The sequence below is a fragment of the Rattus norvegicus genome, chromosome 18, assembly GCF_021556685.1.
Source record: "Rattus norvegicus strain SHRSP/BbbUtx chromosome 18, alternate assembly SHRSP_T2T, whole genome shotgun sequence".
NCBI classification, from domain to species: Eukaryota; Metazoa; Chordata; class Mammalia; order Rodentia; family Muridae; genus Rattus; species Rattus norvegicus.
Window position 1 is genome coordinate 35,016,318 of NC_141551.1, and position 24,910 is coordinate 35,041,227.

General features: G+C 40.9%; 1 protein-coding gene across 34 annotated transcripts in view; it reads right to left on the reverse strand.

The window, feature by feature from the left end:
- Positions 1 to 24,910, reverse strand: part of Ppp2r2b (protein phosphatase 2, regulatory subunit B, beta) — a 427,050-nt gene that overhangs the window by 290,149 nt on the left and 111,991 nt on the right. For 4 of the 34 annotated variants that reach the window (XM_087593352.1, XM_087593357.1, XM_087593332.1 and 1 more), the window contains exons 1-3: positions 7,969 to 8,165; positions 4,845 to 4,942; positions 1,570 to 1,600 (exon numbers count right to left, since the gene is read on the reverse strand). The exons of 2 other annotated variants lie outside the window; for them this stretch is intronic. The gene's annotated coding sequence lies outside the window, so the exon portion shown is untranslated. Of the gene's footprint in view, positions 1 to 1,569; positions 1,601 to 4,844; positions 4,943 to 7,378; positions 7,514 to 7,968; positions 8,180 to 24,910 lie in introns of those variants that run through there. 28 more of the 34 variants (XM_087593351.1, XM_087593329.1, XM_087593358.1 and 25 more) reach the window with 18 other exon arrangements.

A 24,910-nucleotide genomic window follows, 5' to 3' on the forward strand; every position in this document is an offset into this window, starting at 1 on the left:
GTTGAAGGTGGGGGCCTGAGCACCTCAAATCTTCTCCAGCTCAAAATCATCTCCATACTAGGTTACCGCTCTCAGCATAGAGTCAACAATGTTCTACAAAAACACTATCATAAAGACATTCCGGTTGAAGCCCACATTTTTACACAAGGCGGGAGTGTCATTGTCTCCTTCTTCATTCTTCATATTGTTTTCTTTAAACAAGAAAACCCTATGGTCTTATTTTCTACACAACTTCAAGTGTCCTTCTCATCACTACATCAATCTGGGCCACACCATAACCATTTCCATTTGGGTTGCCACAATAGCCATGTCATTGATTTTTTACTTTCTGCCTTTGTCCCTTGAATCTAATGCACTTTGTTAAGTAGCCAAAGAAAAATCATTTTAGGAAATGTGAATTGGAATATGCTGGGCTTCTACATAAAAATACTTCAATGTCTTCTCATTGTATTCGCAATAAAATCAAAACTGCTCATCCTGACCTTAATTAAAAACATCCTTCCCACAGTGTTTTGCAGACTTAGCCTTTCTCATTCACTTATCATATTCCTCTCCTCCTACCTGATCACCTTACAGAATTTTCTCTTTCTCCCTCCCCCTCCCCCTCCCCCATCTCTGTCACAATAGTATGTAGAATTTCAGCCAACTTAGCAGTCAATCTCCACCAATGATGTTTATATTGTGGTTTATAATAAAGATTGGTGTGGTAAAATATGTAATAGTGAGAATGGGGTTAACCAACCTCCTCCTCACTGGATTTAAGGTCTGCCTCTCAGGAGGAAATACATGCATAGTATTGTAATTCTGACCAAAAGCATAGAGCTGGGGTGCTCACGGGCTCCAGGGGTAAATGTGCTATTATTTTATGATGTGAATATAGCATCAGACAATGTCATAAATCCTATCTCTATATCCACTGACTAGTGCAGCTCTTAAGGGATGATTATTAACATAGAAACTCAAAACCTGTCCAAGTGTAGAGAATAGGTATGGAGTCCTTGGCCACAATTGGACATTTATTTCGCATTCCTTTCACCACACTGCTCATGGACCATTGTGGGAGATAGCAGCATGGAAGTGTTCTAAGAACCAGAGGTCAGGAAGGAACAAATCAGTTTCTTCTGGACATGACAAGACCACTGAATCGATGAACTCTCAGCAGCTGTGGTTGCTGGCACAAGACCCACAGAAGAACAGCCCGGCCAGCATTTACAACATGGGATGGGAAGGAACTTACAAACTCTAACCTGTAACTGGGAGCTAGTAACACTTGATAGGTTCTGAGGGAGGGAAAGTCAGTTTTCTTTAAGTGTGGAGCTCCTGGTGGTTTGACCACCACCCAATTGATGACATAATTTGTATTGTACATGGGCAATACACTATAGTGTATACAACACTTGGCACATTATGAAAAAGGAAGTGGACATGGAGTTCAGAAGGCACAGAGAGGTATGGGTGGATCTTCAGGGACTTAAGGGGTGATTATAATCAAAATATGTTGTATGTAGGTACATATTCTCAAATAATTAATAAAAACAATGTATTCAAGAAAAAAAGATGTTCCTTTACCTGAGTTTAACTGCCACTTTCAGGTGCAAACCTAGAGAAGGATATGGTCAGTTATTATATTTGCTTGATAGGTCAGACTCAGTGGTCTCTGCTGCTTTTCAGGTCACCATTTGGTCCATACATTGTGATATGTCCTGATTTACCACTGTAGACTACTATAGTTCCTTCCTTTCTGCCCAAGCACTGCCACGTGCTTTCTCCTTGCTAATATCTAAAAAGAATTAACTCAAAGGGAATATCCATTTCAAACTGCCCCCCAAGCCCACACCTTTCCAGTCAATATTTTCCTGTCAAACCTCTCTGTATCATGCAACCCAAGGGCCGTGCTCATGCTAAACTAGGCACTGCCACTCAGTTGTGTTCAGGCTTCAGGGAAAGTCTTAAGAAAATTCTCTGTCATTTCCAACACCTTGCCACTCTGGAAATGATAAAGTCCTGCTTTTATTAAAAGGTGGGTTTGTGAGAACCTCAGGGCTCACTTTGGGAGCATTTTGTGTCCCCTTCTGAAATTCTGAAGTCAAAGCTATGGTTGAGCACTGGGAACAGAGCTCATTAGTTCTACTCACTTTGAAGTAGTGATAACCAATGACTGCTGGTTTGTACTTAATATCTGGTTCTCAAATCCCCCATTAAACACAAGACTAATATTTTTCAGAGCATTTGTGTTTTTGAATTATTTAATACCTAGAAACACCAAATGGAAAAGCTGAGATTCTAATCAGTTGGTGCCTGCATTTTATTTATCCATTTTTGACTATTTGAGAGAATGTTCTCTTCCTTTGAGGATATAGTAGGTCTCATCATATTTAATTCAATAGTTTCAACAATGCAATTTAATGTGTACTTGGTAGAGAGTGACAAAGGAAACATGTGACCCCCCCAGGCATCTTCTTTATCTGCCTTGTGGCTATGGACCTTCCAAAGTCAAACCCAAGATCTGGCATAAATATTGGCATCCAAGATCCACTGGCTAAGTGCTGGACAGTATGCAGTTACTGTGTGGCATGACGAATATTCCAAGTAGAGTTCTCTGATTCTACATTCTTGGTGCACAGCTGTATTACTCTATACTGACTTCTCTCATTTAAGTATTGTGGCAATGTTTCCTGGTGCCGCTCTTTGGCCCTTCCAGCATGTTCTCCTTGATTGGCATTATCTGTGTTTGTCTTTTTTCATCAAATATCTCTAGCTTTCTCCACCATTTATCTGCTTCAGGCCAGGGTCATTCTATGTCCAGTGTGGTGTAGGAACTCCAGAACCTAAACTAAAATGTGTGCATTTCTCTTACTTAGTCTTTAGCAATCATTGGTTTAAGTGGGAACTTGAGTTAGTAGATATGAATCTTCATTTGACAGAAATGTTTAGAGTTATGCTTAAGAATACACGTGCATGGGCTGGAGAGATGGCTTAGCCGTTAAAGGCTAGGCTCACAACCAAAAATATAAGAATACACGTGCATCCAGTGGAAGGGGAAGCCCTTGGTCCTGCTAAGACTGAACCCCCAGTGAATGTGACTGTTGGGGGGAGGGCGGTATTGGGGGGAGGATGGGGAGGGGAACACCCATAAAGAAGGGGAGGGGGAGGGGTTAGGGGGATGATGGCCTGGAAACCAGGAAAGGGAATAACATTCAAAATGTAAATAAGAAATACTCAAGTTAATAAAAAAAATTAAAAAAAAAAGAATACAAGTGCAAGGCAGGACCGGAGTCAGAATCTCACCACCTTGGTCCCTTCACAGTTTACACAACAAAAGAGGCTACAAAATCATAATTGACCACATGTCTTCCAACTAATATTCTACTACTTCTGTAAGTTTTTTAGCACACTCTTCTGTCATAAACTAAACACAGAAAGACCTAAGGTAAAGGAATGTGAACAGTGTTAAGAACTGCAAATGACCAGTCTAGTTTTCCTCCTCTCTCTGAGACCTGCAGTTATCATTGCTCCCTAAGAATGCAGAGTATTTGACACTAAAGCGTTGAGCTATTTGACCCCAGTGAGTGAATACATGCCATCTCACAGTCTACTTCTGCTTTCACAGATGCTGTCTCCAGCCTGGGGTGTTAGAGTCTCCTTTCCACCACTCCTGTCCTCCCACCCCTTCCCCCCGCCTGACGTTCCTGGCTTCCCTTGCAAACATATAATCTGGTCCACCTGCATTCTTGTATGTTTAAGCTCCAGCAAAGAATCAATTATGGGAACGACAGAACTGCCAGAGAGAATTATGACTTCACTGCTTAACAAGCGTGTGAATTCATTGAGAGGGCTGAGAGGCAGATGAGCAGAAAAAAACGAGGAAGAAGAATACACTTGCAACAACGCTTGCTTTGGGCTCTGCACCCTGTCTGCCACTTGTCAAGGATGGATTTACCAGTCTTTCCAGGCACAGCCACTTTAAACTTTTCATAGCATGGGCAGAATTTCTGCCTTTTGTCTTGTGTGGTAACAGGAGGAGTAATGACAGTAAGCTGAGGATAATGATAACGCCTGCCCAGCACTGCGAGTTACAGGGTACTTGCACCTCACCAGTTGCACTTTCATCTGCAAAGGCTGAACCTTTTAACCTTTTAACTCTCTTGAGTTCCCTCTTAACCTGTGCCTCTCTAAATCTCATGATGCTTTGGATGCTTCTGGAATGGCTTTACTTTACCTCTTTTTGGAGGGTTTTTTGTTTCCTTCTGTGTTTTGTTGTTTCTCTTATATTCTGTTCTTTCAATATGATCATTTATAAACTATATTTCTTGTGCTTTTTGCCTGGCTAAATCATATGCTCCTCGAAGACCTGAATGAATTTTTATTAGGAACTTTGTCCTAAGTCCCCAAACTGGGTGGGGTTCCCTGTCATTTGCATCTCTGTGTCCTCCATTTCCTAGGTCATTACTCATAGTGACTATTTAAACATATACTTTGATATGGTTTGCATGCAAAATGTACCCCACAGGCTCCCATACATAAACCCTGGATCTCTGACTTGGTGGCACTTGTTTTGTGTGGTTTCAGACAGAACCTTGGAGACACGAGGTCTGGCTGGTGGATGTGGGTTGCTAGATATTAGGCCTTGATGTCTATAGTCTACCCTGATTCTATCTTCTTACTGCCTCCTAATCCTTCCAGATATGAGTGAGCAGCCTCCTGTTCCCACATCTACCACTATGCTTTCCTACTATATGGATAACACCCTCAAACAATGAGCCAAACTAAACCCTCTCTCCCTTATATTGCCCCTGGCTAGGTGTTTGATGGCAGCAACAATAAAAGTAGCAGTCTATACACACCCTTTGTCCTAGAGGTGGCCTCTCCGGAGACTGGCTCCATTCCTAATTCACCGCTGTTTCACTAGAATCTAGTTGAATGTCTGACACATAAATCAAGCCTGAATAAATGAATGGAAATCAATTATATGCAAAATGTACAGGAGTGTTCTCATTTTTTTTAAGATGGGGAAAGGGGTTAAAAGGGGCTAAATAAGTTGCCTAAGGGCGCACAATTAGCAAATTGAGAAGTCAAGCTTTGAACTCAAGGTGGATTTCCAACCTCACAGTTGACACATTGCAGCATTTGCCTTTGTAAAGTTTCTTACAGTTATCACAGAAAAAAAATTAGTATAGGCTGTTTATCTTGGAGGGAAAAAAATGAGCAGAAAAGGCTGCCAGGATCCCAGAAGCTGATCTTTCTCTTCCCCAGTGTCATTGCCTCAGGAAAGAATCCAGGTGCTTTGCCTCTCTTCTCCATCCTGAAACATGGCTTCTGCTGCTTCTCAACTATAGGTGGTGATGGATTCAGGCAAACTATGGCGTTATTATTTGACCCTGCCTACAAATTTACATAGAAAAGTAAGAAAGGAAAGAAAAGAAAAAGAGAAAAGAGTGTGTTCCTTACATTTTTAGAGAGGTTGCCCAGGCAACAAAGACAGACCCAGCTGAGACATGCCACAGCATCTGTATATTCTTCCAGACGGACGCCTGCTTCTATGGGGCAGCAGCCAAATGTGTTAACACAGCTGTTTAACAGTGTGCCATATAGAGATTCACCCGGACCCAGGGCTTCTAAATATCTCCACAGAGAGCTAAACTATAGCTCCAGATTCTTAATATGTGGTCAAGTGCTAAGCTCAGTGTTTGATCTACAGGTGAAAAGCTCACTAGTTCAATTTGGGAGCTTGTCACAAGGGAAAAATTGGCCATTAAGTTATACATTCATTTAAAAAATTGACTTAGTTCATACAATGGCAGCTGCTGACACAGCCTGTCTCTTAATAGCTGTGTCACTTTCCATGACATCCTCATCATGAATTTGTTCATCTATATAATGGGCTTCTAAACATGAGTAATTGCTCAAGATATGTTAGTGAAAACTGAGAAAACGTGAGTATCATACGTGATTTGTGACATAGAACCAGTTTTTAAATGAAAGTAATTAGAGATTTTTGTTTTTGGTTTTCTATCTGCAACAGCATGGAAAGATTGTATTTTCTCCCTTTGTATCAATTTCAAATTTTGTGGAGTAACAAATTAGTCTGGTGTAGGCACCTATGACTAGTAACATAGGTTTCAAACTCTTGGTGTGGGCTGTCTTTGATATATACAATAATGCCTTTACCCAGCAGAGCAGAGCAGAAGACATATCCAGTGGGGGCTGAGAAAATGTGTTCAAAACATCAACCATGGTATGCAGACAGGAGAAAACAGTGTAGGCTCTAGATCTTTGGTGAAAAGCCCACTAAGTGGGGTCTTCCAGGAAGGTAGCAACAACATATGTGGTTTTGTTCAGAAGCACTTTCCAACTGGATTATTGGAGCACAGGATGCTGCCTTTTGCTACATAACTGCCTGTCATTCTCTATCAGATGGGTTTCACAGATGCTAGCTGGTACATGCATGTAACAGAAAGTATGTGGCCATACACGGAATCCCAGACCAGGAGGAAGCTTCTATCAGCCTATTCCCAACCTTGGGTACTTTATGTGTGCATAGGCATGTGCATATGTATTTGTGTTTATGTGTGCCTGTATGTATGCATGTATATGTATATGTGTGCATGTGTATGTATGTGTGTATGCATGTGTTTATGTGTATGAGAGTAAGTGTATTGGTTCTATCCACTCATCTTTTCTTAATGTCCACTCACCCTTTTCATTGTATTAGAAAGCTATTCTTCAGGCATAGTTTAAAAAATTTAAAGTAACTTATCTTTTGACCATAAAAATCTCTGAAGAAAATTTAAATCAGGTTTTTTTTCTTTATGCAGGGGTGGTACGGGGTACAGTGTATTAGCTATAGCCTTTGTTCTTGAGGTTTAAAAACATCTAGAGAAACAAATCCAGAATGAATAGCCTCCAAATACTTCTTTACAGAGCTGGCATCAGTGACTGATATTTCCAAACAACTTAGAATTTTCTATTTTAAAAAGCACACCTCATGAGGTGCTAATTAATAAAAGATGTCTTATTAATGTCCATATAATAATTACCCAAACACAATTCCATCTGCTAAGTAGTCAGCAACAAGACAAATGACTGTGTTCAGTTAAACAGATTATCGAATGCCTTTGGGAGTACAATCTAATAGCCCCAACTAAACCATGAATCAAATAGCCACTCCTTTTGCCACGTGGGCAGGCAGCAGAGAGCATCTCCTGTTTGAGGGATGACAGAGCAGAGGAGACACATGGCACCTCACTCTCTCTAGAGAACATGATCTTGCGAGTGACGTGGCTCATGTGTCTCTTACAACCTCTTAAGGTTTGCTTTCATAAAAAGATACAAGAAAAAAGGCCCCAAAGATGTCACTTCCAGTTAACCACTATCTCACCTGCAGCATTCGGTGACGTTTCTCAGCTCCTAATACAGAGGAGGAATTTCATCTTCCTGAGGCTATGTCGTCATTTCAATTCTGCCTCTCTTGTGACACTCATTACCTGCCTGTCACACAGCTTGTGACAGGGACCTTAAGAACAGAGACCACCTCTTTTGAACCTCTTAGAGGTAACAGCAACACTAACAATGACAGCAAACTGTGCCTAAGAACCATTTCTAGTGATGTTAAGTCGCTTGGATGCATGCTTTAATTTACTCGGCTGCTAATTCTTTAAAATGTGTCACTTCTTTTTCACACACAGTGCATCCTCATGTTCTGTATGACATGTCAGTGCGGATGAATGGCAAAGCTTGGATTTGTTCCTAGGCATGGAAGTGTCTCAGCCTATACTCTCAAATACTACTTGACCCGCTCCTGCTCCACCCAATGCCTAGATCAGGGCTCAGTAGGTAGCAGACCTTGGTAAGAGTTGCACCCTCAACTGTAGTTTCTGCCTGCCTGTTTGTTTTTCGTAGGATATCAAAGGCTAGTATTTGCATTGTGAGTCTGGTTCTCCAAAAAGTGTCTGGGAAAGTTCCCCTTACCTTTTTGTTGTCCTTGTTAACACAAACATCTCTCCAGGGCTTTCAGTATCTATCAGATATTCCCAATTGACCTTTTCTCCCCCCCTGCTGTTCTGGAGTTACTCACATATTGGACTGCCAACTAGGTCTTAAGAGGCAGCCCAGTGTTCTTGGTACTCCCTCCCAACTCTCTCTCATCCTGGGTCTCCACAGTCTGATAGAGCAGGAGCCTAGGACCTAATTGCCACTGACTTCATAATAGCCAATGTTTCCTGTTGATGGGGGTAACAGGCTTTTGCTAGTTTAACCCTCTAAGTACACATACATTTCTTTCATCCTGATAGTAACACCTCTACCACACACCCCACGCTTGGAGGCGTACACTTTAGGATAGAACCATGGCTGCTTTATGCCAATAAGCACATGCTCAATTCAAATGGATGCCTCCATTCTGACCAATGAGAGACAAGAAGTTTCTTGAGGTAGAAATTAAGCAGCAGACCTCTTTTTGCTCATCACTGAACAATCACGTGGAAAAGTGGAGATCCACAAGGTTCTTGAATCATTTTAGAACCTTGAAGGAACACAATTTTCAGAATAAGAATGATGAAGAGCTAAGGACAAATTTGAAAAGGAATTGATTTAGATGATGAATGAAACCACTTAAGCTTAGTGACAAAGCCTGGACTGCATCCGAGATTTTCCAGGAAGTGAGAGTTGTGATTCTCTTTTGATCAAGATGGTCTTGAGTTCTGGATTTTTTCTCTGACATTGATTCTAGAAGATTTTTAATAAACAATTCAATAAACATAAGTGGAAGCTCTGGCTGTTTCCTGCTCATTGTCATAGTCATTCCCCCCTCCCCTCAGGAAATACAACTCTCATAGTTGTCTGAAGGACCAGAGGATCCCTTACTGGCTCATCCAGTGCTCAGCTGGGGAAAGTCCTGTAGAATTGATTGCATGTTTTAGGTATGATCACATAGTGTCCTCATGTATGATGACAACAGGGAAGCCTCCATTGCTTTTTCTATGGCTGTCACAAAGCCTGATTGTGAAGGCGTGATGAGATCACTGCTATGGGACCAGAAGTCACAGCTACACTCACAAGCAGCCCAGCCATGCCCAGCCCCGCCCAGCAAAACCCATGTGGCCCCTTCCAGGGTGTCATTTATACTAAAGGTTTCTAAAATGGACTGATAATTACCAGCTTCTTAGGAAAGAGTGTTCTCTCAGCTTTACATGGGATATCTCCATCAAATCCCTCACCTTGGAGCCCAGGGATCCCTGAAGAAGAGGAAGTGAAAAAGTGTGAGAGAGAAATTGGAGGACTCCAAGAAAACTGGACTCTCCACGTCAACAGGAGCAAAGCTCATACAACTCAGAGACAGTAGCCCCATACACAGAGCCCATGTAGAATCTTCTCTATAACATGATTCACTCTTATCTTTTCTCCTTTATGTTATTACTATTATATACCTAAAAAATGGTATTAAAATAGTCCTCATCTAAGCCTATATCTTTTAAAGAAACCAGGGGTGATGTTACAAATATATTCATGGGCTCATATTTATCAAGCAAAGCCTTTCTTCCTGTGGTTCCCTGTCACCTTCTGGTGTCCCATGTGCAGACTCTCCTCCATTCATTCATTCTTACAGGCACATCTGCTAGTCATCATAGGTTCAGTGTCTGTTGACCTGTGAATGTCTTTGTTTTGCTCACATCTTTTCAGAACAGTTTTGTTTGACACGGAATTCTTGTTTGACAGCTTTTTCTTCCTGCACTGCGGATATGTCACTCTTCTGCCTCTGCCACCAGTGTCTTCTGATGACAAGCCAGCTAGGTTGTATCGAACCTTACCTCTAAAAGGAGCTACCTTTCTCCTGCTGTTCTCAAGGGATTTCTTTTAGGATTTGCCTCTGAAGGGTTTGTCTATGATAACCAAGAGGTGGACCTATCTATTAGCATTTAAACTAATTTTGTTTCTTTCAGATTCATGGCTACATAAGCTATTTTAGTAAAAAAGCAAATATGGGAAGGTTATATCAACTGTTTTCCTCCTCCTTCCCCATCCTTACACTCCCCATTTGCAGACTGGGTCTCATTATGTAACCTGGCTTGATTGGAACACATTCTGTAGATCATGCTGGCCTCCAACTCACAGCAGTCCTCCTGCTTCCACCTCCCAAGTATTAGGATTACATATGTACACAACTACATCTGGCTTTTCATGAACTTTTCTCTCCTGTGAGACTCTCACTTCATGCTTAGCAATCATCTGTCCCTGCCTCTTAGGCTGGTTATCTTACCGCATCCTTCTCCCTGCTCTTTATATGGGAAAAATCTCTATTGATTTATAGTTCACTGATTCTTTGACTCTCAAGCCTGCTACTACTTTAAACATAAACAATTATGGCCATCAAGGGAAAGAATATCAGAGCTTTCTAGTGAATTTTCTTGCAGCCATTGTGTTCTCTGCTACTAGAAGTTCTCCTTGATACCTCTCAGTCTTTCCTAAGTCATTATTCCACTCCTCTATTTGCTGATCTACTATTATTCCACTTTCCTTGAATTTTTCCAATGTAGCATACTTTCGTTTTTAAAACATATTCATAATAACTGCTTTGAAGCCATTGTCTGCCTTATACCTTACCTTGCAATACCAGATCATTGCAATTGCCCATTTCTTTCTTCCTTCCTTCCTTCCTTCCTTCCTTTCTTTCTTTCTTTCTTTCTTTCTTTCTTTCTTTCTTTCTTTTCTTTGAAGTGTGAGCCACACTTGCTTGGCATGTCTCAGTGTAGTTATTTTTGAAGTGGGACTTTGCCAGTCATGTTTTGCAGCAACTCTGAGTTCTGATATTCTTTCCCTTGAGATCACTATTTATGTTTTGTTTATAGCCTCCCCCCCCCCATCTAAACCTGTTCCTCCAATGACTGTATATCAGCTGTGCCCTAAAACTTGAACCACCAAGATCTTCATTCCTCAAAATGGGCTGGCTTTCTTGGAGGCACAGATTCAAATTCAGGCTGATGTCAAACCTTGTTCGGTTCTTGTTTCTGCTGGATTCTTTTAAGCCTGATATGTATGTGACATTAACCTGAAACATGACGTTTGCTCTCTCATACATAGTCTCCATATATACAGCTTCAGACAGCAAGACGATTCCCAGATGCAACTGTGACCTCTCTGTAGGCTAGCTGTTGACCCTATCAACCCATTCTTTTCTAGGGTCATCATTTCTGTGGTGATTGTATACATTGTCAACACCTCCAAATACATGAGTCCTTGTTTACAGAAAAGCTCTTGGTCAACATGACTTGCCCTACTTGGGTGGAACCTACAAGCTAGAGTGAGGTGGGTAAGATGTGCATCAGGACAGAATATCTCAAATTCTCACTATTCCTATATGAAGCTCCAGTGTGTGTTATTTCTCTCTCTCCCTCTCCCTCTCTTTCCCCCACATCTATCTATCTATCTATCTATCTAGCTATCTATCTATCTATCTATCTATCGTCTATCTATCTATCTATCTATCTATCTATCTATCTATCTATCTATCGTCTATCTATCTATCTATCATCTATCTATCTATCTATCTATCTATCTATCTATCTATCTATCTACCTACCTACCTATCATCTATTTAAGATAGTGTGATGGTTTGAATGAAAATAGCTCCTATAGGCTCAAATACTTAAATACTTGGTCCCCAGTTGGTTGGGACTCTTGGGAAGGGAATAGGAGGGATGGCCTTGTCCAAGAAGTATAACACTGGGAACAGCCTTTGAAGTTTCAAAAGACTCATGCTATTCCAAGTGTGTGCTCTCTGTTTCCTGTTTCTGGTTTAACATGTGAGCTCTCAACTGTTCCTACCACCATGTCTTTCTACAACTACTGTGGACTCTAGACCTCTGAAACCATCAGTGCAAATTAAACACCTTCTTTAAAAGTTGCCTTGGCCATGGTATCTTATCATAGCAACAGATAGGGTCTCACTAGATAGTCCCAGCTACCTATTGTCTTGCCCCAGATTCACAAAAGGTTGACATTAAAGGTGTGTGTCCTCACATCTGAGTAAGCCCAGTAGTTTAAGAAGTAGGAACGTTCTCAGACTATTGTATATATTAGTTGATTTTCAAAGCATGAAATAGTTGGGAATGCCAGTGTTATTCTAGTTTTCTAGCTTCATTTTGGGGAGAGAATTTATTCTATCTCCTGACAGGGCAATAGCTAAAAGTCCTATGCTCTGTCTTGAGTTTTGACCATTATCTTTAGTCTTCTCTTATAGATGCTCTTCCAGATGTTTGAGCAATGGATTTTTGGCAATAACATTTCTCTTATGCATGTGAGATATATTGAGCAACAAATCGTATGCTACTGCCATAGTGAGCTAGGCAAACTGGCATGCACCAAGCTTAAACATGCAATGAATATCTTAAACACCTTGCGGAGACTTCTTACTGTCAAGCTTTTCTTCTAGGCTTAGAATAGCAGAGAATTACAGAGAGCCTGTACTACTTCACACCGGTTAGACTTCAGTGATCAATTTTGACCTTTTCTACTTAGTCTGGACTTGGCCTAAGGGTTCTCCAGACAGCCATCCCATAGTTGAGTAGATAGGACATCCATACCTTCATGGCTCCAGAAGTAGAAGTTAAAATTCTTTATAGCAACTTCTCTGCTTCCATACAGCAGTCAAGGCTGGGGGTATGTTTTGACTTGTTTTACTTGGGCAACAGGCACAACAACTTTGATTTATTTTTCTCCTAGATATCTGTTTCCATTCCTGTGCTCATTTCTAAATCAATTTTCATGATTTTAAAAACCACTTCCACTTATTAGCTCTTCCCAGATTTATATTTTTAAGTCACATAACAGTTGTCAAAATTACTTTAAGGGAAAACACACTTTGAAGAAATTCGAAGGGAAAAAATCATAGTTAAAAAGAAGGAGCAAAAGGATGAAGAAGAAAGGAAGGAAGGAATGAAGAAATGAATTTTTGCTAGGAATTGATGCATATTTTATCTTAATCTGGGTGATCCATGCAATATGTTGATTCATGCGGTTTTTAAGTTTTTGAGTTGTAGGCAAATAGTAAGGTTAATTAAAATTGCTTTCAACAGAGGCTCAAAAATTTAAAAAAATCCAATGTATATGGAAAATGAATAGCAGGTGGAGGGTACGGTCGTGGAAAGGGATGTACGTGGATTTGTATTTGTCTCTGCCTTTTCCAGTAGTTAGTTCATGTCTCTGAACTTCAGCTCCTTTATTTGTCACATGGGAATCACATCTGTATCCCAGTCCCGGAGTAGGACTAACCAAGATAAATAGTCAGGGTCGAGTATAGCAAGTGGCTCCATCATTTTTCTTATGTTAAACAACTATTTGTATGCCAAGTATTAGATACTGGGGATACGGACTGGAAAGTGGCTCTTCGCTTCATGAAATTTGCATTCCATAGGCAGGAGGCAGATTAGAAACATATAAACCAATAGATGAACAGTTTCTGATTAGTCACACAATTATGAAGAACATAAATCAGGGTTATGCCTTCAAAGAAAAGAACAAGAGCTGCTTCGGGCTGCAGATCCCAGAAGGCTTCCACAGCAAAGGATTCTGGCAAACACTGAGAGCTGAATTGTGAGGAGTCAGCCGAGCAAGCAACCATGGAGGAGTGGGAGGGAATGAAAGGTCAGCAGAAAAAAAATATATATTCTTAGCTTTTTCAGGATGAAGGGAGAATCTCTGTGAAAGGCTAAGGATGCTATAGGTCACCAAATAGCATCTTTTTAGCTGTATAGAGACCAGCATGTCTGTGCCTTCTTTTGTGGGAGGAGAGCACAATTCATACTCTCCTTCTAGTGGGGAAGGGAGGGGGTATGAATAAGAGAGCAAATTAGCACAGTCTTGGGACTCAGAGAGAATTAGCCAGCCTGCTTGAACAGATTTCCTAGGCCAAGGTAAAGATCGTTGTTCTGCACTGCTCACAAAGGCACAGACACAAAATGGATGTAAGCTATCAACTCAGAGGATAAGAGCATATGAATTGAGATCACAGAAGTAGGGACCATACCTGGCTCTTGTCACTGTCCTGTTTCCTGGTCTCTGGTGTAATGCTCTCATTCTAGGCTTAGTTCTCTTGGCTGGCTTGTAAGTCTAAAACAATTCTTTTCTGTATTTTCGTCCTATTGTTCTTTTTCTGAAGGCTAGAGACCAATCTCTTGGGTGTAACTAAACATCAAGAAAATGCTTGTCGGGGTTGGGGATTTAGCTCAGTGGTAGAGCGCTTGCATTGCAAGCGCAAGGCCCTGGGTTCAGTCCTCAGCTCTGGAAGAAAAAAGAAAAGAAAATGCTTGTCAAATGCCACATGTCATTCCCCTTTAACTCAGAAAAAGCTGTTTCTCCCCCACACCATAATTAAGCCTTTTTCCAGAAATAAAGCCTTTCCTATGCCCGGTGAATGCAAATTCTCACTGGCACTCATTTGGCCTTGCCAGAGTAGCCTAGGAATTCTGTTCCCTATTGTTCCAAAGATCAGTTTTTAGTGCTCTTCTTGATGACTAGGGATCAAAGTGGATAGAGATATTTCTGTAACCCAAAGCAGAGCCTTCTGAAATACTGCACTGACATGCAACAATGGGGCAGGAATGTTTTATGTGGAAATGTTTTGTTTCCTATCTTAGTTTTTCAATGCACACTTGACCCTCTTGTTAATCTTCAGCCACACAATGGGCAATGGAGGTTAGAAGATGGCAGATCTCCCTGCAGCTTTGAGGAAAATTTTCTTAAGAATATATAACAAACCTTGGAGCTATCCAGAGTCATACTTCTCCTTAAAATCTTTTTCTTTTTAGAAGAGCTTAGGTCTCTCCCTCGCCCCCTCTACCTCTCTCTTTACCCTCTGTTTGCTGCCTGTTTCTGTCTCTGTCTCTGTATTTCTCTCTCTCTCTCTCTCTCTCTCTCTCTCTCTCTCTCTCTCTCTCTCTCTCTCTCTCTCTCCCACTTATGGGGTTCAGAGGACAACTAGCAGGACTCCATTGTCTCCTTCCACCATAGGATCTCAGAGACTGAACTCAGGTCATCAAGCTTGAGGGTCCAATCTCTCTAAATGGGCAAAACTTCCTCAACTGACTTAGACTTGACCAAAGGCAGTTACTAATCAAAGATTAAAGATTTGTTTGTTTGCTCTAGGAAGGGCTTGGATTAAAATTTCCTTCTCTGTCAGATTGTTCTCTTTTGAGCATTTCATTATCTTCAGGGAAGTGCAGGAAGCTTTGAGGAGGGAGTCCAGGCCAATTTAACTCTCTCATCAATAGGTGCAATGAAATAAGTGAGTGCAAGAGCTGCAACCGTCCAAACTCAAGAGCTTGAGTTTATGCCTATGAGTTTTAGCCACGCCTTAGCCAGGTCCTCTCTAACAGACAACAGCATTATGTAAATGAGAAACATCCCATGGTATTCTTAGTCACTGACTAATGAAGAAAGTATTTCCTTAAGTCTTGGGTGTGGATTGTTGTTTGGAAGAGAACCGTGAATACACAGATGGCTATGTGCACACAGGTCCATGTGTGAGTGTAGTGACTGAACTGAACTTTCTCCAGCCTTGACGCTCATCCAGATCTGGTTGTCTGTCTGGAGAATTCCCTGTCATTCCTCCCTAGGCTTCAAGAAAAGTTCACTCTGAGTCTCCCTTAATGTGTTTGTGCTACTTTTGTTTGGAAAGGCTCAGTCCATCTATTTAGTAACTGTTTTTACCACATTACTCTTTTCTGCCTTCCACTGGTGTTTCTTCCTTGTGCTAGTTCAAATCGATCTCCAGTGAGTTGAGATTTCCATTTCAAACTCATCTGGGTTCTAGAGTTATCGGCGCATCCTTGTTGCAGACATACTATCTTTGTTTTAAGGGATAAATTGAAATGTCTAAAATATCAAACATCTAGACAATAATTGCCATGAAGAACCTCAAGGGGTCAGCAGTCCACGGGCTGAATCCTCTCCTTCCCATTGCATACTACTTCATGCGCACATTTATGACTGTGATCATCAAGATCGCAGAACAGTGAGGAAAGGGAAACAAGTCACCTATTATGTGCCAAAAGATGTCTCACAGGGAGGTTTAGTCGACTCCAGGAGGAGCAGGTAATATTGTATCTGTTAGGGATGCTACAGCTGGTGCCTTAGGTCTTAGGAATCAGAGGGACAGCTGGAAACAGTATGTCTACCTTCAACTGCATTAAGTGTACCAAAATGTCTACATGGGAGTCCCAGTATATGTTGTTTTAATTACAGTTGGTCGTATTCCACCTTGGAGCTGTAACTAGTTCAGTCTTGGCTTTGAGAAATTCTGCAGGTTTGTTTTTTCCTTTGCTTCAGCAGCTGAGATTTGAAGTAAAAAGGATTGGAAGAAAATCCCATGTGTTTCCAATTGGATAAACTGTTTGCTTGTAAAGTTATTTTGTACTTTTTCAATTAACACATTAGATCCTTGAGGAGTAGTCTGGATAAATGCCCAAGTTGCTCTCAGTTAAGAATAATAGTACAAAGTCTGTATCTAGGGATCCCAGTTCTTTGGTTACAAGGCAGGTCGACACTGCACCTTAATTATTCTTTGGGGAAAAAGATATTTAAAGTGACTATTTGAGATATCCCCCTCTTTTCCAACACATAATTAGTGTGGCCTTGATACTTTGCTCTTAAGAAAAGACAAAACAACAAAAAGCCTATCACAAGCATGGCATTCACAACACTACTAACTGCCACTTTGCTTTGTTGTGAGTTTTCTACTTTAAGCAGATCATCACGCTTCCAAACAGAGGCAAGATGAAACCCATACTAGAGCTTGTGGCTTACAGTAACAAATAGATGTCCAGAGGGTGCCCTGGAGTTATTAAAAGAGACTTTTTCACAAGTACAAGCAAAGCTCATGGTGTGTGTGTGTGTGTGTGTGTGTGTGTGTGTGTGTGTGTGTGTATGGGTGCCCCAGGTCTTTGGCCTTAAAGAATACATGTGCAATTTGTTTAAGCCTAGCTGCAGCTCCAATCTTAAAATCAAATATTTGAAACTTGTATCCTGTTTCACCATAGCTGAAAGAGAAATCAGAGAACAAACATTTTGATTGGAAGGTGTGGTTGTGGTGAGACAGGGCTATTGTTCCCATAGCAAAAAGCACATTCCTCCAGCCCCCATCTCCACCCCCTTGGTGATGTGGTGTGTGCATAGGGAGAGCTGAATGGAGAAGCTGGGCCTGAATGCTGGTGTGGAAGGATGACTGGAATCACCACTCTGACAACAGGCATCTTTACTCTTTTACTGGTCATCTATTCATGTTAGGTTTGGTTCATTTCTCTCATTATTATGTGATTAACTCCTCCTGGTTACCAGGTGCATCAGAGTCTTGCAGATTTAGACCTAGTTCTTGAAGTGTTTCCTTGTCCCTCCAAACTTACTGTGTTGAACTCCAAACACACAGTGGATAATTTTTTGATTGGACATGGGTTATGGGATGCCTTCAGGAATGAAATTACCGTCGTTACCGAGGAGATCTAGAGGGATCCTGGCCCCTTTTCATCACGTCATAGTCCATTATTGAGGGAAACCAAGGCAATAACTCAAACATGGCAGGAATATGGATTCAGGAACTGAAGCAGAGATCACTGAGGAGTGCTGCTTACTGGCTTGCTCCCCATGGCTTGCTCAGCCTGCTTTTTTATACATTCCAGGACTACCTGCTGAGGGCAGCATTGGCAAGCCTCCCACATCAAGGATTGATGAAGAAAATTCTCTACAAACTTGCCTAGGGCCCATCTGAGGGAGGGATTTTCCCATTGCAGTCTCCTCTTCCTGGATGACTCTTGCTTTTGTCACATTGACAACAAAAACTGATCAGGACCCCAGGTGAAAGAGGACTGGAAGTAAAGAGGAAGAAGAGGAGACACAAAAGGATGTTGGAAGAACTCAAAAGAAGTCTGAGATGCTTCATGTATAGTTTGGAAGAAGGTTGTGGAAAATATCAGCGGAGGGGCTGGGAATGTGGCACAGTTGATAGAGTACTTGCCTAGCATGCACAAAGGCCCAAGTTTGATTCCAACACTGCATATGCCAGGTGGCACTTAACTGAAATCTCCGCCCTAGAAGGTGAGGTAAGGAGTATGAGAATTCGGTAGAATTGACTCAAGATGGCTCATCAGATAAAGGCAACCAGAACCCAAGAGGTGAAATAAGAGAACCAACTGTACAAGTTGCCCGCTGACCTTCACATGTGCGCCATAACACATGCACCCCCCACATGTGTGTGCATCATATATTGTATGTATGTATAAAATATATATGTAATATCATATATAAAGTATAAAGTAGGCATATATTATAGAAGAGGACAATTTTTTTTATTAACTTGAGTATTTCTTATTTACATTTCGAGTGTTATTGCCTTTCCCAGTTTACGGGCCAACGTTCCCCCTTACCCCAACCCCTCCCCTTCTGTATAGGTGTTCCCCTCCCCATCCTCCCCCCATTGCCGCCCTCCCCCAACAATCACGTTCACTGGGGGTTCAGTCTTAGCAGGACCCAGGGCTTCCCCTTACACTGGTGATCTTACTAGGATATTCAATGCTACCTATGAGGTCAGAGTCCAGGGTCAGTCCATGTATAGACTTTAGGTAGTGGCTTAGTCCCTGGAAGCTCTGGTTGCTTGGCATTGTTGTTCATATGGGGTCTCGAGCCACTTCGAGCTTTCCAGTTCTTTCTCTGATTCCTTCAACGGGGGTCCTGTTCTCAGTTCAGTGGTTTGCTGCTGGCATTCGCCTCTGTATTTGCTGTATTCTGGCTGTGTCTCTCAGGAGCGATCTACATCCGGCTCCTGTCGGCCTGCACTTCTTTGCTTCATCCATCTTGTCTAATTGGGTGGGTGTATATGTATGGGCCACATGTGGGGCAGGCTCTGAATGGGTGTTCCTTCTGTGTCTGTTTTAATCTTTGCCTCTCTATTCCTTGCCAAGGGTATTCTTGTTCCCCTTTTAAAGAAGGAGTGAAGCATTCACATTTTGATCATCCATCTTGAGTTTCATTTATTCTAGGCATCTAGGGTAATTCAAGCATTTGGGCTAATAGCCACTTATCAATGAGTGCATACCATGTGTGTTTTTCTGTGATTGGGTTACCTCACTCAGGATGATATTTTCCAGTTCCAACCATTTGCCTACGAATTTCATAAAGTCATTGTTTTTGATAGCTGAGTAATATTCCATTGTGTAGATGTACCACATTTTCTGTATCCATTCCTCTGTTGAAGGGCATCTGGGTTCTTTCCAGCTTCTGGCTATTATAAATAAGGCTGCTATGAACATAGTGGAGCACGTGTCTTTTTTATATGTTGGGGCATCTTTTGGGTATATGCTCAAGAGAGGTATAGCTGGATCCTCAGGTAGTTCAATGTCCAATTTTCTGAGGAACCTCCAGACTGATTTCGAAAATGGTTTTACCAGTCTGCAATCCCACCAACAATGGAGGAGTGTTCCTCTTTCTCCACATCCTCGCCAGCATTTGCTGTCACCTGAGTTTTTGATCTTAGCCATTCTCACTGGTGTGAGGTGAAATCTCAGGGTTGTTTTGATTTGCATTTCCCTTATGACTAAAGATGTTGAACATTTCTTTAGGTGTTTCTCAGCCATTTGTCATTCCTCAGCTGTGAATTCTTTGTTTAGCTCTGAACCCCTTTTTAATAGGGTTATTTGTCTCCCTGCGGTCTAACTTCTTGAGTTCTTTGTATATTTTGGATATAAGGCCTCTATCTGTTGTAGGATTGGTAAAGATCTTTTCCCAATCTGTTGGTTGCCATTTTGTCCTAACCACAGTGTCCTTTGCCTTACAGAAGCTTTGCAGTTTTATGAGATCCCATTTGTCGATTCTTGATCTTAGAGCGTAAGCCATTGGTGTTTTGTTCAGGAAATTTTTTCCAGTGCCCATGTGTTCGAGATGCTGCCCTAGTTTTTCTTCTATTAGTTTGAGTGTATCTGGTTTGATGTGGAGGTCCTTGATCCACTTGGACTTAAGCTTTGTACAGGATGATAAGCATGGATCGATCTGAATTCTTCTACATGTTGACCTCCAGTTGAACCAGCACCATTTGCTGAAAATGCTATCTTTTTTCCATTGGATGGTTTTGGCTCCTTTGTCAAAAATCAAGTGCCCACAGGTGTGTGGGTTCATTTCTGGGTCTTCAATTCTGTTCCATTGGTCTATCTGTCTGTCTCTGTACCAATACCATGCAGTTTTTATCACTATTGCTCTGTAATACTGCTTGAGTTCAGGGATAGTGATTCCCCCTGAAGTCCTTTTATTGTTGAGGATAGTTTTAGCTATCCTGGGTTTTTTGTTATTCCAGATGAATTTGCAAATTGTTCTGTCTAACTCTTTGAAGAAATGGATTGGTATTTTGATGGGGATTGCATTGAATCTGTAGATCGCTTTTGGTAGAATGGCCATTTTTACTATATTAATCCTGCCAATCCATGAGCATGGGAGATCTTTCCATCTTCTGAGGTCTTCCTCAGTTTCTTTCTTCAGTGTCTTGAAGTTCTTATTGTACAGATCTTTTACTTGCTTGGTTAAAGTCACACCGAGGTACTTTATATTATTTGGGTCTATTATGAAGGGTGTCGTTTCCCTAATTTCTTTCTCGGCTTGTTTCTCTTTTGTGTAGAGGAAGGCTACTGATTTATTTGAGTTAATTTTATACCCAGCCACTTTGCTGAAGTTGTTTATCAGCTTTAGTAGTTCTTTGGTGGAACTTTTGGGATCACTTAAATAAACTATCATATCATCTGCAAATAGTGATATTTTGACTTCTTCTTTTCCGATCTGTATCCCCTTGACCTCCTTTTGTTGTCTGATTGCTCTGGCTAGAACTTCAAGAACTATATTGAATAAGTACGGAGAGAGTGGGCAGCCTTGTCTAGTCCCTGATTTTAGTGGGATTGCTTCAAGTTTCTCTCCATTTAGTTTAATGTTAGCAACTGGTTTGCTGTATATGGCTTTTACTATGTTTAGGTATGGGCCTTGAATTCCTATTCTTTCCAGGACTTTTATCATGAAGGGGTGTTGAATTTTGTCAAATGCTTTCTCAGCATCTAATGAAATGATCATGTGGTTTTGTTCTTTCAGTTTGTTTATATAATGGATCACGTTGATGGTTTTCCGTATATTAAACCATCCCTGCATGCCTGGGATGAAGCCTACTTGATCAGGGTGGATGATTGTTTTGATGTGCTCTTGGATTCGGTTTGCCAGAATTTTATTGAGTATTTTTGTGTCGATATTCATAAGGGAAATTGGTCTGAAGTTCTCTTCCTTTGTTGGGTCTTTGTGTGGTTTAGGTATAAGAGTAATTGTGGCTTCATAGAAGGAATTCAGTAGTGCTTCATCTGTTTCAATTTTGTGGAATAGTTTGGATAATATTGGTATGAGGTCTTCTATGAAGGTCTGATAGAATTCTGCACTAAACCCATCTGGACCTAGGCTCTTTTTGGTTGGGAGATCTTTAATGACTTCTTCTATTTCCTTAGGAGTTATGGGGTTGTTTAACTGGTTTATCTGTTCCTGATTTAACTTCGGTACCTGGTATATGTCTAGGAAATTGTCCATTTCCTGAAGATTTTCAAGTTTTCTTGAATATAGGCTTTTATAGTAAGATCTGATGATTTTTTGAATTTCCTCTGAATCTGTAGTTTTGTCTCCCTTTTCATTTCTGATTTTGTAAATTTGGACGCATTCTCTGTGTCCTCTCGTTAGTCTGGCTAAGGGTTTATCTATCTTGTTGATTTTCTCAAAGAACCAACTTTTGGTTCTGTTGATTCTTTCTATGGTCCTTTTTGTTTCTACTTGGCTGATTTCAGCTCTGAGTTTGATTATTTCCTGCCTTCTACTCCTCCTGGGTGTATTTGCTTCTTTTTGTTCTAGAGCTTTTAGGTGTGCTGTCAAGCTGCTGACATATGCTCTTTCATGTTTCTTTCTGCAGGCACTCAGAGCTATGAGTTTTCCTCTTAGCACAGCTTTCATTGTGTCCCATAAGTTTGGGTATGCTGTACCTTCATTTTCATTAAATTCTAAAAAGTCTTTAATTTCTTTCTTTATTTCTTCCTTGACCAGGTTATCGTTGAGTAGAGCATTGTTCAACTTCCACGTATATGTGGGCATTCTTCCCTTATTGTTATTGAAGACCAGCTTTAGGCCTTGGTGGTCTGATAGCCCGCATGGTATTATTTTTATCTTTCTGTACCTGTTGAGGCCCGTTTTTTGACCAAGTATATGGTCAATTTTGGAGAAAGTACCATGAGGAGCTGAGAAGAAGGTATATCCTTTTGCTTTAGGATAGAATGTTCTATAAATATCTGTTAAGTCCATTTGGCTCATGACTTCTCTTAGTCTGTCTACGTCTCTGTTTAATTTCTGTTTCCATGATCTGTCCATTGATGAGAGTGGGGTGTTGAAATCTCCCACTATTATTGTGTGAGGTGCAATGTGTGTTTTGAGCTTTAGTAAGGTTTCGTTTACGTAGAGGACAATATTCTTAATGCAGTAGGCATCACTTCATTCTCATAGAATAAGGTAGGACCTAGAACAAAGGGGCCAAAACCCATAACCTGGAAAAGTGCAGCCTCTTCAGCATGTGCTGCAGGGAAAATTCGATATCCACATGTAGAGGATTGAAAGTACACACCTCTCATCAGGTACAAAAATCAATTCAAAATGGATCAAAATCCTTAATAGAAGACCCGAATCTTGATAGCTACTAGAAAAAAAGCAGAGGGGAAACACTTAGAGACATACACACCAGCAGCATGGGCTTCATGAAATGGATTCCAATAGTTAGGAAAGCCTCTCAAGGATTAACCAATGGGGTTGCTAAAGTTAGAGAGCTTCAGCACAGCAAAGCAGGCAGTAGTCTTGGTGAAGAGACTGTCTACAGAGTGGAAGAACACCTTCTCAGCTATTTATCTGACAAGGGATTAGTAACTTAGAATATATGGTAAATTTAATAAACAAATGAATCAATCTAGTCAACCAATAAAATAAATTGACCAGCCATTTTCAAAAGAAGAAAAAAGGATGATACATATATGAAAAATTGTTTAAACTCTTTATCCACGCAGGAGATGAAACATACTCTGGGATCCTTTATCTCCCAATTCAGAATGATCATCCTCCTCAAGGGAGCAAATGACAATGAAGGCTGGAAGGACTATGGGAAAGGGGGCCCAATACATTGCAATCAGGGTGCAAATAGGAAAGCAAGTTATTTCAGGGCCTATGAATACCAGCATGGAACGTCCTCCAAACTCCCAAACCTACCATATGACTGAGCTGTATCTCCCTTGGATATATGATTTAAAGAATTCGAGTCAGGATGTGATAGAGCTTTCTGCATGCCCACTTCCACTGAAGTTCTATTCATTGTCATTATGTTATAGAATAGGCCTAAGTGCCAAGGAATGAATAAAACACCATACTAAATATATGATATAGTACTATTCACCCACCTAGAAGAGCAAAAATATGTCATTGCCAAGATAATGGATAAAATTAAAGAGTCCCACATTAAGTGAAATAGGTGAGACTCAAATAATGAATACCATGTATATATTCTCTCATATGCAAAAATCTAAGTTTTATAAATAGATATTGGAACAGCTGATATGAATCAGGGGAAAGGAAGAACCTGAAACCTGTGTTCCACCCCTGGAACCCACACAGTGGGAAGAAAGAACCAACTCCAGCAAGTTGTCCTTTGGCCTCCACAGGAGTGCTGTGACAGTCCCACCCTTTGTAACATAAAAAACAAAGGCAAAAAATGGGTTTGAAAGTAGAAGAGGGGCTATTTAAGATATGGTGGCTTTGCAAGAAGCGGGCATGATTGGGTATAGAGGTGAATTTGTCCTAAGTATGTTATATACATGAATAACATTTTCATGTTATTTTCTAAAATAATGGAATTTAAATATAAGGGTGAGGAGGAAAGGAAAGCAATGATGATTGCAAGGAGGGACCAAATATTGGTCCTTGCTCATCTGAGACCTAACTTCTGACATCTCCGCAGGCTTAGATTCAGGTCGAGGTAGGTTTGACTTTCATACTCTGATCTTACCCAGAAATTTCAGTAAGTTATTTATTCTCTTAACTGTATAACAAGCGGACCCACTGGAGGTCTACTGAGAAGAGGAAATGACCGAGAGGGTCTGCACCTGGCAACTTGGAACCGTGTGACGAATGGCAGTTGTGGCTATCAAGTTTCCTATGGTCCTAGGCAATATTACAGCCATGAGTTTAGGCACAAACAAGGTGAGATGCACGAACCTTTTAGAGTGGGGCCCTTCTTGTGTCTCAGCTGTGTCTAGATTATGAGAACTTTGCCCTGTCCTTTGTGAGACAGTTAATATCTTCTAGTATAATTACTGGAGTCCATTAATTAAATACCATTTTATCCATTTGGGTATCCAGTACTATACCCAATATCATTCATATTGCTTAGTAAAGTCCCCTACAAACTAATCACATGCCTCTTGGAGTGGGAGTGAGAAGCAGATAAAATCAACCAAGGACCATGCAAAGATAGATGGGATGTGAGGTATCTTTCTTTCTATCATCCACAAGAAATCTCGTAAGCGGTAAAATAGGAGCTAAGAAACATTCATAGGTTTCTCATTATGTACAGTTGCTTTTAAAAACAAGTCTATTGAGATTCTCGCTGTCATTCTGATTGCTTTTCACATCACTTGTCTCAAGCAAACAAAAGTTGTCTCTATAGTTAGTGGGAGAGCACTCACAGGCAAAAAACCTTTTCCTGAGCCCCAAAGAGAAAACCATTTTCTCATTTCTTTTCATCACGCAGGGTGTGGACTTTGTTTCTCTGTATGAAAACTGTAACACACCTGTACTGAAAATATACTCACACCAGGTAGCTGGGGAC